The sequence below is a fragment of the Lonchura striata genome, chromosome 8 (genome assembly GCF_046129695.1).
Source record: "Lonchura striata isolate bLonStr1 chromosome 8, bLonStr1.mat, whole genome shotgun sequence".
Taxonomy (NCBI): domain Eukaryota; kingdom Metazoa; phylum Chordata; class Aves; order Passeriformes; family Estrildidae; genus Lonchura; species Lonchura striata.
This window is the reverse complement of record NC_134610.1, coordinates 31,279,641-31,292,783: the sequence shown is the minus strand read 5'-3', so window position 1 is coordinate 31,292,783 and position 13,143 is coordinate 31,279,641.

Below are 13,143 nucleotides of genomic sequence, written 5' to 3'. Positions count from 1 at the left end.
GGGCTGTGCAGCTTTTTGCACTTTCATGGCTTGCTGACAACCAGAGCTATTTCTGAGTTGAGGATGCTTTTAGCCTTTTAGCTTGAACCCCTGCTACCAAGCATGAACACGCAACAGATACTTTTACTCATTTTAACTTGTTCTGTGTCACATTCTTTCCCTGTTGGAAAGGTTATTTCAGCATCTTGCTGATTTGTTGCATTTGCCTTTCTTTGCTGACTGTCTGCTCTCAGCACAGGAGCAGCCAATTGCTTTGCTTCATTGAAACCTTTACTGTAAGAAGGCTGAGATCATTTTCCTGAGTGGTATTAAGTGGGAGGCATTGCCCGTGTGTTTTGTGTCCCAGTACTCATTCTCTGCTGTTATTTAAGGACAACTGCAAGTGATGTAGTCATATGTAGACTGATTGCCAGCCCTGGAGGCCCTTGCTAGTGATTTATGCACCTTGCCTGTATAGTTACAGCACTTCTGCTGTAAAACCTTACATTTCTTACCCAGTTATTTATAACTCTGCCTGCCTTATTTTAAAAATTGCCCTTTTCTTCAGGTAGCAAAAGTTCACCAAGATAATAATACATTTTAATTATTGATTTTGTAGAATAAACCTAAGAAATAATCTCTGCAGGAATTTTATCATCCCAGTTATCTCATTTTAAAGATGTTGCTTCTTTAAGAATTGGAACCAAATTGAGCAATATTTTGTTTCAACTCCTAATCCATATTTTCTTCTGTTCCAGTCTCCCCTCTCCTAGGCTGCAAGTGTAATGAATGTAAGATGGACCATGAGAAAGCAGTAAAGGTCTTCCTGCTGTTGTCTGCTGGTCACAGATAATTCCACTTCAGTCTTCCATTTAAAACAGAACAAACTGAAGAAAATAAGTGTTTCCATGAAAAAATAGACAGAGAAACATCTGCCGTAATAATCAAGAGATGCCAGTAAATAAAGAAGTTTCAAAAAAGAAGCTGTGAACCCTCTTTCATCAGAGAGAGGAACAAAGAATATTTGCATCTCTCTATCGTTAAGGTAAATTAAGACTATGCTTTTATGAAAACTTGTCCACTCTAATTTCTGAAGCCTTCCTCAGTCTGATGAAGGAAACAATGCCTTTTCTAAGCATCCTGAAGTTAAAGCTCTCAACCTACCATGATTAAGTTCAGAAGCATACATATCATATGTGATATTATATTCCAGTTTTAGCAATATGTTTTTTCCAGGTTTATATTTTTTACCCCAGCAAAGATGGACAGATGTGGTCAAGGAGAATCAGAGCAAATCAATCTGTGTACTAAGATTCCATGTTGCAGAGTACGGGTAGCAAAGAACTTTCTCCTCCTTTTTGGTTGCAATTTTTGAGACTGCCAAAAGAGGAGATTAATAATATGGTTACCCTTGCTGCATGTAGAGAAGCTGTAGAGCAAATAAAATTTTACTGAATCAGCAGGCAGCTCTCTAATGCTGTTACTTCTGCTCCTGAGGTTTTTTTCAAGACAGGAGTTACAATCTTTGCAGGAGAGCAATCAAAAGTCTCAAGATTTGTAGAAGTAATGTGATAGGACACTTGAAGAAAGGCCTTAAAATTCCAGATACAAAATGTGTATTGATTTTTAATAAAGTAAAAATTAGATGCAATGCTGTTTTACCATTCTTTGGTACTGTGTCTTTCTAAGGAGATAAATTTGAATTAAAATGCAAAGATAATTCAAGTCAAGGGATTTCAGTTTGGTCTCCAGTAATCCAGTGTTTCGAGAATATGATGCTGTCCTGTATTTTAAACTGAATTGTTTATATACCAAACACACAAGGTATTATTTCTCCTACAAGGCAATACCAAAGTCACTCACCAGAGTGATTGACAATGACCTGTTTTTTAAAGTGGAAAGAATTATAGCAGAAATTGAGGTTTCCTCATAGGACTTTATGATTCAGAAAAACAATTCATGCCATATAAACAGAAATGCTTCCAGCCTAAAAGCACATGTATAAGTTTTGTAGAATGATAATCCCAAAATGGCAAATGGAAATAAAGATTTATAGTAGAAATCAATTTTAGATTTTATATTCATGTTACCAATCAGAAGTTGTGCAGTATGAAAATGTCATATATAATAAAGGGAACAAAATATATTTTATTAGCTGGATTTTGCCAGAACAATACAATTTATATAAATAGTTTGCCTCAGCTAGAAAGAATTCAGCAGTGTTCTCAGAGGAATATTTGTTCTCTGCAAATCAAGCTGGATGGAGAGGAGTCAGACCAGACTGGATGCAGAAAGCTATAGCATCTCTTGCTGCACTGATGTTGTTTCCCCACAGCTGAAGCCTCTGAGCACTATACGTGTCTGAGGCCGTGTCCAGGCACGCTGGATCCCTGGCAGGCAGTCAAAGACTCCATCAGACATGGAATTTCTCTGTGGCTGCACCCACTGGCAAGCTCTGCCTAGCTAGGCTCCCTCTCATCAGCTTCCCCTCCTGGGGTCACTCGAGGCCACAAGGAGCTGGCTCAGAACAGGCTTCGCTTGACCACAATGGGGAAAATGGAGGAGAGGCTCTCAGGTACTTTTCCTGGGGATGGGAAACCAGCTGCTCCTTCCACTGGGACCTTGTGGCTTTGGGGAGAAATTTGTTTAGATTCCTTTAGTTTCCCCTCACCATGTGGTTATTTTCCCTGGCAATATGCCCTTGGCCACATCTCTGCCTGTCTTGGGAAGACAGAAGTGCAGGAATGGCCAGTGCCTTTCCTGCTCCTTCTTAATGATCTTTTTTAGGGTGTGACCTTATCTTTTTGTATGTGTGGTGTTCCTTCATATTCAGCTGGTCCATTTGTTGGACAGAATGCATCTTGCTATTTATTTGGGATTCACTGTTCATGCATAGAGTAAGGTCAAAAGTGAATACCATGAAAATTCTGGCTTGCAACCTGTTCTGATTGAGCATAGTAGCAAGTCTATGATTCCTGCTACATCTGTATCTGCTCTAGGAGATACCAAGTCCTGTTTGAAAATCTCCAAGGACCTGAACATATGTGGAAAAAAAGAAGAAACCTAGTTCCTACAGCTGATTTTTTTTACTAATTTTTATTCTATTTTAATTTTTGAAAATGTCTTAACAGGCACCTATTAGATCTTATTTTGCATTTATCCATCTTGCTTATCCTGTTGTTACTTAATTATGGGATTGAGGGGGGATGATTCTGGAATGAATCTTCCAGAAATTAGGTGCTGCATAACTTTGAACAAGCTGTCTTTTATTCCTGTTACTTTGATAGACTGTGTGGAGTGGGGAGGAGGTGCTGGGGTGAAAAGGGAGAGCACATGAGTGAGAAGTGTTTTTATAGAGAGATAGAAACTATCTACCAGTGTTTACACCAGCAAAGAAATATGTAGTCAATGAAATGGAAAATATAAAGACTGATAATTCAAAATAAGTTAACACCTTCTCAAGAGAAATTTGGAAAATAGTTGGATTTGTATGCCTCTTTCTTTGGTTCCCTTAGAGAATAGAGAATAGAGGCCATATTACCTCTTATTAGACGTAATATGGCCTCTATTGCTGTTGGTTGTTTTTAAGTTAGGTGAGTTGATTTTTAATGACCCACTTTGGGTGAATGACAAGTGAGAAGTTCTTAAAAACATTAGCTTACTAACACTATTCTCCCCCTATCACTAGAACTGTTAGGGTAAAATGTGTAGCAAAAAATATTCCTTTTTCAGCTGATAATTACATTTTGTGTAAATGCAGACCTTCAGGTCTCAAGTATCTGTTCTGAATGAAACATAAAGTGGATCATTTAGAAGATGTTATGTTCAAGAGGAAGTTGATATGATGACAAAACACACTTGTTTCAAAAGTTTGCTTTGAGTAACCACCACTACATAGAGTAACTTTCCCCTTTGGAAAAGGAGACAAGCTTCTCAAATTGCTCTTGCACCTGGCTCACCTAAGCAATGTATCTGCACAGGTTGGGAGAGCAGTGGGTGCTGCATTAGCCCTGTAATTCTGACCCAGGCTCCAGTGAAAGTGCAGCTGCTCCAGCTTCAGTGCAGATGTTTTCCATACAGGAAACTTCTAATCCAAACTTTCCCTCCTCTCCTCTTGCTGGCCTCACATGGCCTTGTCATGTTCTTTGCTCATTTTGAAACAATCATATACATTTGAATAGTATCCATATTGATTGCAGCCTGTTTTTCAAAAATTAGCCTGTTGCTCTGGCAATTGCATTTAGCAGAACATTCAAATCAACCAGGATGGAGGTAGAAAATAATTTAATTTTTCTTGTTAATGAGCTTAAGTATAACAATCCACTAAGTAAGTCCTCTTTCTTCTTCAGCCATTTCCCATAGGTCCCACACTCAGTCACTCACTAACTATGTGTAGGTATGTCTTTATTCATACCAGAATATTTCCAGATTGCACCAAGGAGGTTTTGCCAAAGCATTTCTCTGAAGTGCTTCTACTTCCAAAAAAAAAAATTCAAGGTGAATTCTGAAAGATTATGTACAGCACTTTGCTTGTGTTATAACTTGTAAAGCCCAGTTCAACAAACCAGTTTTCCTGTGATGAAATGTTATGTTCTTGCTTTGAAGTGACAGGGTGTCAGGGTGACATGAATCTCTTAAAATGTTTCATAGCACAGCTCAACAGATTTGTTTGCACGGACTCACATATTCTTGTGTTTGCATAATTAAGAGACAGATTTGTATTTTTTTTCTGGTGCCAAAACACACAGGAAAGTACATATAATTTACTGGAATACAATGGGATAAGGGAACCTTCTGAAGTATTTTATTTAGGTTTCTGTTCTGGTTTATATTTGCTGTTCTTTTTTAGTGGTTTTTGTTTTTTTCTGGCAATTGAAATGGAACTGTACTTGCACCATCTCAAAATTTATAGAGCCAGTGAGCCTGTGTGTGGCGTGGGTGGCTTAGCAGTATTTGCTGGATCGACAGAAGGAAACTTTTGCATGTATTAAGATGATAAATTTCACAACTGCTTTGAAGGTGAGCAGGAACAATCTTAGTACTTGATTGATTAAAAATACCTGTTTAATGGCCACTATCAATCACATATATTTTAATTAGCAAATTTCTAATTTGCCAATTGTGTGCCTTAGTCAGAACATGCTTCATGCAAACTAGGGATTTATTTAAAAGCCCGAACACCCTATGTTTGTTTGTTCCCTCCCTTTGTGTTACACAATGACAGAATAACACCTTTATATCTCTATTTGTTCCCATGGAGATTTCAAGACACGAGTAAGAGAAGATCTACATTACATAAAGGTCATAAAACACGTGTCTAACATATGGGCCCCCTTGAAACAATATTACACCTTCAGGCTGTGTGTGTATGACCAAATCCAAGCGTGCCTGGAAACATTTCTGAGCACTGGGCTGCAAACATCTGTGCTAGTGAAGAGAGCTTTGCCTGGCATGAATTCATCCTTTCACAAACAATGCTGTACCCAAACAATTCCTGGTCACTTTTTGGTGTTTTGAGAGTTAAATGACTGTGGTGGCCATTCCCTCCAGGCATGTCTCCTGCAACTTCTTCTTTTGGATACTGAGAGCAGTTGTTCAGCACTGACACAGGCCATCCCAGCTCATTTAGACCCAAACACAGTCTCAGGCCAAGTTCATTTACTGGAGCAGGTATAGCCAGAAGAACTTCTACCAGAAACAGAAGAAATTGATATTTCCCCATGCCTTGTTCTGTCTTGGAAGGTTATTTTGAAAACAAGAAAACCCAACACCTAGTCTGTTGGATAAAGAACATCTGCTTCTCTGTGATTCTTATAATATGAGGTATCATACCAAACTAACAAAGGGTTCTCTCTCCTACTTGGTTGTAACTGATCCCTCATTTTTGAGAGCAGATTTTCAGCTGAAATATTTCCATCTCGGCCTCTGTCCCAGTTTATTTCAGTTTCCCACAGACCTGCTGAGCTCCATTGTTGTTGCAAATGAGAAATAGGAAAAAAACTAAAATTATCCTGAAGTTTCAGGGCAAGATGTGTTTGAAAAAGAAATTCATTACTCATTGGACCTTAAAAGGGTAGGTCAAAAAGTACTGAAAAGACTTAAAAAAACAAAATTTTTAGTAGAACTTTGGAAGTTCACAAACTTATTAGAAATCCTCAGGAAGAAGGAAAAATTTGACTGAAAGTTAACTGATTAAGACATAATCTAACTCCGGTGAAAAAAGAAGTAGTTAAAGAAACAGATTGGCCACTTGGAGACATAAACCAAATGACAAAAACCACCCACAGAAGTCAGTGAAGAATGTAGTCTTGATATGACAAGGGTAAGTGGATGTACAAGCTAATTTGTGTCACAGAGGTGGACAGAATTAGTGAGAATATTTCAAGAATATTCAGTGGAAGGAAACCCAAAACATAAGCAGTGTATAAGGAAGAATTTATAGAAAAAAAAACAAGTGGGTTATTTACACCAAGCTTCCTCCTAGAAAGCACATAATGAGAAGTATTTGTAATCACTAGCAAAAACAATTAAAATAGAAAAAAGTAGAAGTTCTGCAGTGCTTCTTGCTGGCTTCCAGACCAAGGGCCAGTCAAATGCCTCTTCCTCCCACTCCTTTTGGTACTAGCAGGAGTCAGAAACTCTGGGGCCAAGAGTGACATTAACAGTGTAAAGATCTTTTTTGGATCTTCCAAGCAGAGTTGTATTGAATCCTTTTTTTTTTTGAGTTTGGTTTTCTCTCTGCCAATTTGTTATTTCTTATTTTCAGGATATGTCAGGATTGCTTATTTCTGCCTTTCACTATTTTGTGTCTTTCTTATCTTTTATTGCTCCTATGAATTTTTTGTCTCTATTTTTTTCTTCCAGGAGAACAATTTCCTCCCTTCCTGATTGCTCTTCTGTAACTGCTTCTCCATCTTCCTCCTAATCTGTGCCTGTCTGCTTTTTCTCACAGAACTCCTTGTCCAGGTTTCCTTTTTCAAAGGTAAAAGAAATTCAAGAAGTTAGAAACTATTTGTTCTAATATTTTGTAAATTATTTGTTCTTCTGTCTTCCACGTTATCTCTTCCCTCAAAGACTTATGTTCTGCCATCTGCTTAATTCGTAGGTGCTTTTGTATAATCTGTTTTGAAAAATTAATTATGTGCAAAATCTCTGTCATGATCTTCACTAACAGAATGGTGATTAATAACATGTTGGCATAAGTCAGAAGTGACTCAGAGAGTTTTGGAAAGGTGCAAAGTTTCAAATGCATTCTTGAGCATGCAATATGACCTTGAATATCTGTTGTCACCTAGAACTGGAGCACACTTAAGTAGCACCACTGCAATTGAGAGATGAACCTTCCCTGTCTAAAGGGTCTCTCACAACAGTTACTGTGAACAGACTTGAGAGAAACCAGTGCTTGGAGTTTGGTTTAATAGGAACCCTATAGGTACAGTCCTACCCTACAATTTTTGCTTTCAGTTGAAGGGAGAGGCTTCTTTTGCTTTCAGTTGAAGGGAGAGGCTTCTTAATGGAGCTGTATGATGGCAGTTTTCCAGATGGGATTTATTCATTAAGAGCAGTGTACGTGTGTATTGCCCAATGCAAGCCAAACTGAGACCTGCTTCAGCAGAAACTACAAACTGAAAAGTAGCAGTGTATGAGGGAATATTGAGCCCAAAGACAGCAAGCACCTGGCATCTGGTATTTATCTAAGCATTGCATTTGGCTTTGGCTACTAATCTCAGCAGTATCTGAGAATCTGTTGAGAGTCCAGTTGTGAAACACGCCACAGTTTGGATGACTACTGGCTTTTCTTGTGGACAAAATTCTTCTTTTAATTAAACCCTGAAGGTCTGATGATGTTAGGTATGTATTGTGAATGCCAGTAACAATTTCTCTTTGATCTCAATGGGAAGTACTCCTGCTTCCAAGATGAAAGACATACCAAAAATGACATTCCCCACTAAATAGATTTGCTGTCCATAATGACCTAAAGTTCCACCAAGTCTTACTTAACTTTCAGATTTTGCTGCCTACCACCGTTCTCTTGGATAGTCTTAAATAGTACTGAAATTTGTCCTTGTGATTTATTCCATAATGACTTCAGGTCAAAGTAAACTCATTATTTCTATCACAATAAACCATTTTCCTATGGTTTACTAGAAAAGTGTGAACCTGGAACGTGTAACATTTTCTCTGTGGAATGATTAATATCATGTGAACCAATGGCTGAAATAATTACAAATAAAGGAAAAGGAACTACAGCAAAAGAAATATAGCACTAATGACCAACTTACCAAAGTAAAACTGATACAACTCAGAAAACAGCTGGGCATCAGATGCAGAAAGCAGCAATTCCACCTCTGAAAAGATCAGAGGATCATCTATTGACCAAGTAGGATACTGATCCTTTCCCTGCCTAGACATCTCTGTTCTGCCATACCTGCAACCTGCAATGCCATCAGCTCTGGGGTTCAGTGCACTGTTCACAAGGTAGTCAACCACCAGAAATATTCTAGAGTGAAAAAGAGCAAAATGCATGTGGACCTTGCAATGTCTGAATGGACTCAAGATCGTGGGGAGTAGAGTGATTAAGGACAGCTGAATGAGGTTGCATTATCTGCCAGGCCTCTCATTACTCCAGATACAGCATTGCTTCCCTGTTGCCACATTTCAAATTGGCTTGACTGGTTCTTTTTAAGCTATTTTTTTCATTCTTGGACTCAAATGATCTTACACATCAAAGGGTTTGTATACTTTCCTGCAGTGAATGTCACTGACTAGAAGATTTTATGCCTAAAATCTTCCTGTTAAAGATCCAAAAGGGCACTGGATATACTAAGACGTGCTTGGAACAGTAATAATCATATTTTGTGGCTCTCCTGTTTAATGATTGACTTGGCCTTTTCCAATTTGAATTTTTACTTTGTATAAAGAACTAAGAAGTTGCATTTATATTAAAAAAAAAAAAAAAGAAATTACATCCACGTGTCTCTCACCTGATCTAATCAGCACTACTCAAACTGCCAAGAGTAGGAGAAAAAAATCCCAGTGAGAAATCACCTGAAATCAGAAAGTCACCATGGCAAGCTAGGTTGCCAAGTCAACTTCTTTGTTTGACCCTGGCCAGCTGATATGGCTCATTCTTTGTAAGGCTCCAAGACAGATCTGGAGGTTTGTAGTGCTGGCTCAGCCCACAGAGCAATGAGCCTGGTCACCTCAGCAATGCAGAGGTCTCAGCAGGCTCAAAACCCATAGTTTCTGTCAGAGGCGGGAACAAGTGAGATAAATGGAAGTTCTCTTTCATTCCCTCTTCTATGTTTGTTCACAATTTTGAGTCTGAAAGGCAGATTCTTCAAAACATAGTTCTTTTGATTAGAGTCAGTTTATTCAGCTGCTTTAATGAGGTGCCAAGAGTAAAGATGTTTAGCACACACTGTTCAATGAATATGGGTGAGATTTTGCTGAGGTTTTGGATTCAGATCGCAGGAGATTATAAACAAAGTTTATTATATAGGATTAGAAACAGGCAACAGTAGGATTAGTTCTAGTTTATGTCCTTTAGAGGACTAGTGAAATAAAGGTTCAGCTTAGGGCTAGTGATCAAATCAGGGTCAGTGCTTGAACTGAGAGAAGTCTCAAAACTAGATATAAATATATATATATAGATCTATTGATCTATAGATGGACAGATTTTTTCCCCAGAATGAGATTATAGGTTTTATTTAGGACCCAATGAGTTTATTCTGTCTGTAGTGGTAGCAGTTCCTGGCCTGTGGTTAAGGTTAAGGCTAAGATTAGCATTAGAGTTAACTTTAATGCAGACAGAGCCAAGGACCAGCTCCATGTGAAGCTGCTTGCCTAGTTTTGTGTCACAATGTTGGATTTATAACTAATTCCATTGCCCAGAGAGGATGATCAGTTAGGTTCAAATTTGTATTTTAACTGGCGGTGTTTAAGGAGTTTGAACTGCACAAAACTGAAATATGTTTCCCTCTCACAGAAAAAGAACTGATGCCAACAAAAACACCCTAATTAGGTTCTTTTAGTTGCCAAGAATTTCAGATTAGAGGAAAATCAGTATATTGCTGGATAGAAATTAGTGTTCCAACAAGTCACACACTGCAGAACTAGAAGTCCATGAAAGGGAAAAGCTGCCCATGTCGATAAATCAGGCCTCTTGCCTGAACCCAGTCTCTCTAGGTTATCTGCAATGCTATGGTTAAAGACTCGGGACAGCAAGGACCTAACCAGTATTGCAAAACACTTGGGAAGCCACTGGAGGTGGATGTGAGCTAGTGCCAAGCCAAGATCTCATGACGGGGTAACTGGTTTGTGGATAAATACAGGACAACGACTAGGGATCACAATTTTGCTTGCTGTCAGAACTAAGAATTAACTTTTGAATTAGCAATACTGTGTCGTAGCTAATGAGTTTCCAGGAGCTAATGGGTGTGGGTTGACAGTGTCAGCAAGGGCTGGTGCTATGGGGTTAGATGTGGGTGATAGAAAAAGATGTTCCCAACACTGGCTTAGTCATAACTCCTTGGCTTTCCACTCTGATCATTTCTGCCTGATCAGGGATCTTAAGCTCATGGCTAGCTGTAGTGCTGGAATGTGGCCTAGAATGGATTTTGAATCCATGTTGCATGCTAGGCAGCAGCACTGGGGATTTCATGCGGGAAGGAGTTTCTGTGAGTCACGCTGCTCTGGTATCTCGAGTCTATCTCCTCTGGAGTAAAGGGGAGGATGGGCGCCAAGGTTAGGCAATGGCCTCATGTTGTCTGAGTGAAAATGCAGATTTAGAGCTAGCGCTGAGAGGGCCAAGTGTATTTGTGTCAGACAGGACTTGCAAACATTGCCATTTCATGCTCATAGCCAACTTTTATAATTTCTTTAGTGATTCTAGAAGAAAGTTTGTTTTCACTAGAAATATTGCTGGTTTGGAAATGTGATTTTACCTTCCCAAAGCAGTGATACTACTTAAACATAACAAGTCTTCACATTTATGTGAATTATCTTGAAAATTTCTGTGGTATTAGATAATAATTTATGGCTATTAATATATTTTTTTTAATGTGTTATAAGAATAGATGCTCTTTATTAAGTCAGAGCATTAGGGGCAGGTTTACACTCTGTAGTTTTAACTTGAGACAAAAGTTCTCCTCTGTGTGGATATTGTTTTTCTCCATGTGGATGTATTAGAATTACTGTGCCATATGTGTGATGGGGTACAACTCTCTTGCTTCCCTATAAGAAGAATGATGGGCTCAGGAAGCAATTTCAAGAAAGAAGTTTGGATTAATGTCCTCTTCTTATTCTTGGGGTAGTGAGAAACAGCATAATTTAGCAGCAGCAGAAGAGTTCTCACCATAATCCCTTCTCACAACAAACAGAGTTATCTTGTTTCTTAAGTTAAATTCACACCAATAAACATACAAATGGGTTCCCACAAGAACATGCCCAAGGCAGTCCTCCACAGTCCAAAAACCATCCTAAAAACTATCTGAAAAATGTCCAAAGTACAAAAATTATCAGGTTTATGTACTTGTCCTGCAGCTTAAAGCTAGACTTCTACTGTGAAGTTTCTAGCCCTAAGGATTCCAGAGTACTCCTAAGCATCTGTAACCTATAATTCACTATAATTTTATTCTGTTTCATGTAGGAATAAAATCTTTTATCACTTTGATGACACTATAATAAAAAAAGGAAAAGTTGCTGAGAGTATAATGCAGAAGCAAGTGGTAAGATTTTAGAAATATGTAATAATAGTGCCCATGTTGACAATAGGGGAAATATTCACGTGTATAAGTTTTTGTTCATAAAGTACCAATGTGGCTAATAATTAACTGTAATGCTGCAAAAGGTCAATTAGATGTTCATTACAAAATAGGTCCCATTACAGGCAAGTCTCTCAAAATCAAACTGTTCACAGTTCTCTATATCTCATTTTGATGCCAAAGGATACAGATGATGCTAAAATACTTTCGTCTTCTATATATATATATAGGACTTAATTTTTCTTGCCGCACTCATAATCATGTAATCTCCCTACATTCAGACCTCCCTTTTTTTCTGAGCAATTTTGTGACATTTGGCATGCCTTTTATATTTTAATTGTGTTTTAAGATGATGGCATAGCTAGTAGTAAATGCTTTAGTTTTTCCATAGCTGCACATAAATCTGGTATTTTCAGTAATGTTTAGGGAAATTAGACAGTCAAATCCCAATAAATTTCAGTGGATGCTGGACACAGAACTGGCTCTGCTGCTTTGAAAATCCCAAGAGACTTACAATTTTCTTTGCTTTTACTAATTAAATAGATCAGTCTTTTTAAGTGAAATATTTAGAAACTAACTGAAACACCTGTTCTAAATAGATCTAAATATTACAAAATCTAGCCGTATAGGTCTTGTAAGTGTCCATACTCTCTGTTCCATCACTCCTCCCTTTGTAAACTAAGGACCTGAGGAGCCAGCAACTGAAGTCAATGGAAAGTGAAGCTGCTGAGCAACTCTGTAAACAAACTCTGACAGCTCAGTGAGGTATTCACAGAAAAGCATCCAAAAATGTGCTTTCTGTTTGTGCAATGCCTAAGCGCTCCATGGCTGATATCAACTAAGTGGAACTGCAGTGCACTCTGGAACAAGGGGAGATGTGTTAGCCATGGGGCCCCTTCATCCTCCCAGCCCTCAGGTGTACAGAGAAATAACTAATGTGAGCATGGGCAGTCTCCAGCTCCAAAGACAAAGGTACCAATAGTTATGGGTGCTCATTAATTCCAAACCAAAATTAAGGCAGAGCACAACTCCTTCTTCCCAGAAGTTTTCATTGCTTTTTTTTTTAATAAAGTTTAATACATGCTGTAGGATATATTAATGTCAATTTGTGTGTTCTGCTCATTTTCAGAAGTGCTAGCCTCAAAGCAGATTATTTTCACAGTGTAAAATTAGAAAGCTATTCAAAATAAGTAATAAGCCATTATTTTACTTCTTAACTGTTTGGTTTTGTTTTTGTTTTGGTTTGGTTTTTTTTTCAAATGGATGTTACACATTCTGCTAATTTTATCCCTCTTCAGCAAGCAGTGATGTTTCTCTTAGTACTGAGGGATTTTTGAAGGGTAGATTCACTTAGGCAATAGATTCAAATGCTTAGTTACTTTAATGGAATAAACTGGTT